This window comes from Chenopodium album, chromosome 24, assembly GCF_948465745.1.
Source record: "Chenopodium album chromosome 24, dcCheAlbu1.1, whole genome shotgun sequence".
In the NCBI taxonomy this organism is placed as follows: Eukaryota; Viridiplantae; Streptophyta; class Magnoliopsida; order Caryophyllales; family Amaranthaceae; genus Chenopodium; species Chenopodium album.
In genome coordinates this window covers 18,244,720-18,251,983 of record NC_137857.1, presented here as the reverse complement: position 1 = coordinate 18,251,983, position 7,264 = coordinate 18,244,720, and the positions used below count along the sequence as shown (strand labels likewise).

Sequence of the window (7,264 nt, the reverse complement as noted above, 5' to 3'; positions counted from 1 at the left end):
CCTTTGAACATCAATTCTAGGTTCACAAACATGATTATTGACATAATTCACATGTTCCATTTCACTTCCATCACATTCACTACAAGGAACATTTGGGCACATAGAAGCATTATGATCATTCATTCCACACAATTCACATGGCCAACATTCCACAATCATGCAACAAGAAGAAAGATTGGAGCTAGAGTGAGAAGATGTACCTCTCCCCTTAATTTGGGAGGGAAGAATTGGAGCTTGGGAAGGGGGCTTCTCAAGCTTTTCTTTGAGAGACATAACTTCTTTCCCTAAGTCCGCAATCAAAGTAGTCAAATCATTGATGGCACTAAGTTGTTCGATCGAGTAACCCTTGCTTGTTGGTTCTCTCTCCACTTCTTGCCAATTCATATAATGACGAGCTACTTCATCAATTGCATCAACCACTTCTTCTTCCGTTTTGTTCATGATTGGGCCTCCGGCTTCGGCATCCAAACTTGCTCTCCCATGAGAACTCAACCCACCATAAAAGATATGTATGATTTGATAGGTAGGAATCCCATGGTGTGGACACTCCCTTTGATAATCCTTAAATCTTTCCCATGCTTCATAAAGGCTTTCATTTGGCTTTTGCTTGAACCCTTGAATCAAAGCTCTTGCCTCCGCCGTTTTCTTTTGAGGATAGAAACGGAACAAGAAAGCTTTGGTGACATCATCCCAAGTTCTCAATGAATTGGGCTTCACCTCTTTGTCTAGCCATTCCAAAGACCTTTCTATGAGGGAGAAAGGGAACAACTTAAGGCGGATGAATTCTTAAGACACTCCATTAACCTTGATCGTGTTGCAATATTTTTCAAACTCCTTAAGATGGTTCAATGGGCTTTCGTTCTTTGCCCCACTATATTGTCTCCTCTCAATTAGGGTGATCATTGCCGGACGAAATTCAAAGTCGTTTGCCGGTGTTGTAGGTGGAGCTATGCCGCTCTCATACCTATATGCACCGGTTACTCCCAATTCTTTCAAGGCAACTCTTGAATTACCTCCCATGGCTTGGGATCTATGCACACAAAACTCAAAGACAATATTAGTAGCACGGCTATAAGTGTAGCCTAAAGTGTAAAATCTTTTTGTATTTTGCAAATGAAATGAAATAGACTCAACAACAACATGCACTCAAAGCACCATTCCCCGGCAACGACGCCATTTTGATGGGAAGGAGAACGGTAGGTCGTTGGGCTACCACCCCACCCAATCAAAAAAAATTTGTAACTCAACTAACCCCTATGAAGTGTAGTGGTAAGTCAAGGTCGAACCCAAAGGAATGGAGGTCGAATGCACGATGCCTAAGTTAAGCTATTCCGAAATCTAGTAGGGGTTTATGGTAGAAACTAGAGCTAAGCTAGGCAATGCAAAAGGCTAGTTATAATTAAATGCTAAGGCACTAGGGGAATGGATCCACATGCATCAACGATGAAGATCAATCAACTTGGGGAATTAACAAATCAAGTCAAGCAATGTGAGGGAAAACCGAAATTGCAACCAAGAGAGTACATCAAGCTATTCTCCTAGAGGTCTAATTAGCGTCAACTACATCAAACACTAGCTAGGAAACATCACAAGATATCTCAATCGAGTAAATGTAAGCCACAAATCAATGGTCCGTATCAATGTGAACTCACAATGCAATCTAGTGTGAATAACAAGGGTGATCAAGCCTAATCAAGCACACACATGTAGAAAATCAATCAACCAATTTAATCACATATTCAACTCAATCAATTTCCCCCAAATTAATCTCAATTCATCATCAATACATGCTTCACCACTACCCTAGCAAATAGACTACTCACAATCCATTAAGAACATCAAAATCAAAGCTAAACTAATCATCATTCCCAAATTCATCAATTGAAATCAAATTGAAACCAACAAATTCAATCAAAATCAATCAAACTATCAATTAACCAAATCAAACAACAATACTAATTAAATCAAGCATTGAATTGCATTAAAGAGTAAAGAATTCTTACAAACTTGATAGAAATCAAATCAAATGAAACAATCTTCAATCATCAATCATCAAACCCACACTTTCTCTCTCTAAAAATGCTAAGAACTAGTGTTTTCTCTCTCTAAAATCTAATCTAATCTAATTCTAACTAATGAAGATCTAATCTTCTCTCTATTAATGGAAAGAAATAACTAACAATCCCAAGAGGAAGTTGGGAAAGACGTCCAAAAATAGACCAACGTCGGTGCGGGCGCTCAAAAAAGAGAGAATGGTGCGCACGGGAGCACACCCAGACAGGTGCGCCCGCACGCACCTGGTGTGCGGCCGCACACGACAGATATGCGGCCGCATACTCCTCTAGTGCGCCCGCACAACTCTGCTGCTTCCTTCTCTTCTTATTTGTCCTAGCTCACGCGGCGCACATATCCTAGATGATGGTGATGGAGGACAAGGTAGGCAGGACCTTCCTTGAATTTCTTGAAGGATAGAAGCCATGAGGAAGGCATAAACAAGACCTTGAAGCATGCTGCTTGAACCTCCCTTTGACTTGAAACTTCTTGCACAAGCTTTAGGCATGAAAATCAATGGAAAACTATGGAGAGGAAGCTCGGGAATCCTTGGACAATCAATCACAACCTACAATCAAAGGATAAAAAGCAAGTAAAAGGGAAAAATAGCAAGTAAACTAGAAAAATGCATAAAATAGAGAAACTAACTACAAAAGCATAAAATGAAGAAAACAAGAATAAAACTAAGGAGAACTAAAGAAAAGAGAGATAAAATGTAATAGAAATCATCAAAAAAGGGACCAAATGAGTGCCATAAATGTCACTCATCAATAATCCGCGCTTTTTGAGGAATTTTGAGGTTACGGGGCCCGGTGGCGAAAAGTCTTGAGACCCTAGGGGATACATCTTAGGGTCATATAATGACGTTTGGAACCATATATGACCCTTATATGTTGCCATAAATTTCCGTGGTAGGCTTGAGGTCACGATATCGGCGCAAGTTTGGAACGGGTAAATTAACTGTTTAAAGGCATATTGGATGGTTCCACCCACTCAATTGGACTCCCGGAGGGTATTAGGAACCATGGTAAACATCTCGGCAATTTTTATTTCCGGGCGAAAAAAGGTCAAAAAATTCCAAAATTAAAGGCTATTATAATCCATGTTTTTTGAGGAATTTTGAGGTTACGGGGCCCGGTGGCGAAAAGTGTTGAGACCCTAGGGGATACATCATAGGGTCATATAATGACGTTTGGAACCATATATGACCCTTATATGTTGCCTTAAATGTCCATCATAGGCTTAATGTCCAAAATTGAAGGCTTATAAATCACGCTTTTTGAGGAATTTTGAGATTACGGGGCCCGGTGGTGAAAAGTCTTGAGACCCTAGGGGAAACATCTTAGGGTCATATAATGATGTTTGACACCAGATATGATCCTTATATGTTGCCATAAATGTCCGTGGTAAGCTTGAGGTCACGATATCGGTGCAAGTTTGGAACGGGTAAATTGACTGTTTAAAGGTATATTGGATGGTTCCACCTACTCAATTGGACTCCCGAAGGGTATTAGGTTCAATGGTAAACATCTCGGAAATTTTTATTCCCGGGCCAAAAAAGGTCAAAAAATTCAAAATTGAAGGCTATAATCCATGCTTTTTGATGAATGTTGAGGTTACGGGGCCTGGTGGCGAAAAGTTTTCAGACCCTAGGGGATACATCTTTAGGTCATATAATGACGTTTGGAACCATATATGACCCTTAAATGTTGCTATAAATATCCGTGGTAGGCTTGAGGTTACGATATCTGTGCAAGTTTGGAACGGGTAAATTGACTGTTTAAACGCATATTGGATGGTTCCACCCGCTCAATTGGACTCCCGGAGGGTATTAGGAACCATGGTTAACATCTCGGCAATTTTTATTTCCGGGCAAAAAAAGGTCAAAGAATTCCAAAATTGAAGGATTATAATCCACGCTTTTGAGGAATTTTGCGGTTACGGGGCCTGGTGGCGAAAAGTCTTGAGACCCTAGGGGATTCATCTTAGGGTCATATAATGACGTTTGGAACCATATATGACCCTTATATGTTGCCATAAATGTCCGTGGTAGGCTTGAGGTCACGATATCGGTGCAAGTTTGGAACGGGTAAATCGACTGTTCAAAGGCATATTGGATTGTTCCACCCACTCAATTGGACTCCCGGAGGGTATTTGGAACCATGGTAAACATCTCGGAAATTTTTATTTCCGGGCCAAAAAAGGCCAAAATATTTCAAAATTGAAGGCTATAATCCATTCTTTTTGAGGAATTTTGAGGTTACGGGGCCCGGTGGCGAAAAGTCTTCAGAACCTAGGGGATACATCTTAGGGTCATATAATGACGTTTGGAACCATATCTGACCCTTAAATATTGCCATAAATGTCCGTGGTAGGCTTGAGGTCACGATATCTGTGCAAGTTTGGAACGGGTAAATTGACTGTTTAAAGGCATATTGGATAGTTCCACCCACTCAATTGGACTCCCGGAGGATATGAGGAACCATGGTAAACATCTCGGCAATTTTTATTTCCGGGCCAAAAAAGGTCAAAAATTTTAAAATTGAAGGCTATAATCCATGCTTTTTGAGGAATTTTGATGTTACGGGGCCCGGTGGCGAAAAGTCTTCAGACCCTAGGGGATACATCTTAGGGTCATATAATGACGTTTGGAACCATATATGACCCTTAAATGTTTCCATTAATGTCCGTGGTAGGCTTGAGGTCACAATATCGGTGCAAGTTTGGAACGTGTAAATTGACTATTTAAAGGCATATTGGATGGTTCCACCCACTCAATTGGACTCCCGAAGGATATTAAGAACCATGGTAAACTTCTCAGCAATTTTTATTTTCGGGCGAAAAAAGGTCAAAAAATTCCAAAATTGAAGGCTATTATAATCCATGCTTTTTGATGAATTTTGAGGTTACGGGGCCCGGTGGCGAAATGTCTTGAGACCCTAGGGGATACATCTTAGGGTCATATAATGACGTTTGGAACCATATATGATCCTTATATATTGCCATAAATGTTTGTGGTAGGATTGAGGAAACGATATCGGTGCAAGTTTGGAACGGATAAATTGACTGTTTAAAGACATATTGGAAGGTTCCACCCACTCAATTGGACTTTCGGAGGGTATTAGGAACCATGGTGAACATCTCGGCAATTTTTATTTCCAGGCGAAAAAAGGTCAAAAAATTCCAAAATTGAAGGCTATAATCCACGCTTTTAGAGGAATTTTGAGGTTACGGGGCCCGATAGTGAAAAGTCTTGAGACCCTAGGGGATACATCTTAGGGTCATATAATGACGTTTGGAACCATATATGACCCTTATATGTTGCCATAAATGTCCGTGGTAGGCTTGAGGTCACGATATCGATGCAAGTTTGGAACGGGTAAATTGACTGTTTGAAGGCATTTTGGATGGTTCCACCCACTCAATTAAACTCCCAGGGGGTATTAGTAACCATGGTAAACATCTCGGCAATTTTTATTTGCGGGCGAAAAATGGTCAAAAAATTCCAAAATTGAAGGCCATAATCACGCTTTTAGAGGAATTTTGAGGTTACGGGCCCGGTGGAGAAAGGTCTTGAGACCTTAGGGGATACATCTGAGGGTCATATAATGATGTTTGGAACCGTATATGACCCTTATATGTTAACATAAATGTCCGTGGTAGGCTTGAGGTCACGATATCGGTGCAAGTTTGGAACGGGTAAATTGACTGTTTAAAGGCATATTGGATGGATCCACCCACTCAATTGGACTCCCGGAGGGTATTAAGAACTATGGTAAACATCTCGGCATTTTTTATTTTTGGGCGAAAAAGGTCAAAAAATTCAGAAATTGAAGGTTATTATAATCAACGCTCTTAGAAGAATTTTGATGTTACGGGGCCTGGTAGCGAAAAGTCTTGAGACCCTAGGTGATACATCTTAGGGTCATATAATGACGTTTGGAACCATATATGACCCTTATATGCTGCCATAAATGTCCGTGGTAGGCTTGAGGTCACGATATCGATGCAAATTTGGAACGGGTAAATTTTCTGTTTAAAGGCATATTGGATGTTTCCACCCACTCAATTGGACTCCGGGAGGGTATTTGGAACCATGGTACACATCTCAGCAATTATTATTTCCGGGCGAAAAAAGGTCAAAAAATTCCAAAATTAAAGGCTATTATAATCCACGCTTTTTGAGGAATTTTGAAGTTACGGGGCCCGGTGGAGAAAAGTCTTAAGACCCTAGAGGATTCATCTTAGGGTCATATAATGACGTTTGGAACCATATATGACCCTTATATGTTGCCATAAATGTCCGTGGTAGGCTTGAGGTAACGATATCGGTGCAAGTTTGGAACTGGTAAATTGACTGTTTAAAGGCATATTGGATAGTTCCACCCACTCAATTGGACTCCCTGAGGGCATTAGGAACCATGGTAAACATCTCGGCAATTTTTTTCCTGACGAAAAAAGGTCAAAAAATTCCCAAATTGAAGGCTAATCCACGCTTTTTGAGGAATTTTGAGGTTACGGGGCCCTGTGGCGAAAAGTCTTGAGACCCTAGGGATACATCTTAGGGTCATATAATGACGTTTGGACCATATATGACCCTTATATGTTGCCGTAAATGTCCGTGGTAGGCTTGAGGTCACGACATTGGTGCAAGTTTGCAACGGGTAACACTAGTACAAAACTAACCTTAGGTAACACCCAAAAAGTGTTACATAAAGTAGTAAAAGTGTTATTATAGACAATAGGTAACACTTTATTGGGTGATACTTCCGCCCATGTTCCCTAAGGTCTTTAGTAACACTTTGGGTAACGTATGGTAACACTTTCGATAGTGATACTATAAACCCTCTTATGTAACACTTTTTATATTATTAGTATCATTTTTTAAGTGTTACTTTTTATTTCTGATGTAGCACTTACTTATCTTTAGTAACTTTTTAAAATCATATATGACTTTGTCCGACATTATGTATCACTTTTTGAACTAATGGAACACAATGTTGATTATTAAGTAACATTTTTCAATCATCTTTTGACATATATAGTAGCACTTTATTCGACATTATGTAACACTTTATGCAAACTAATTATTATTATTATTATTATTATTATTATTATTATTAAAAAATGCGATTTTTTTAAATGTATAAAAATAATATTAAAATTTACAACAATTAACCATGATAATGAAATTCATATTTACGATAGACAA

General features: G+C 39.5%; 1 non-coding gene across 1 annotated transcript; it reads left to right on the top strand.

Annotated features, from left to right (window-relative positions):
* The first annotated feature begins 529 nt into the window (after window positions 1–529).
* On the top strand, window positions 530–635 carry LOC145612923 (small nucleolar RNA R71). Its single transcript, XR_014106826.1, has one exon. It is a non-coding gene; the product is annotated as a small nucleolar RNA R71 (small nucleolar RNA).
* The last annotated feature ends 6,629 nt before the right edge of the window (window positions 636–7,264 follow it).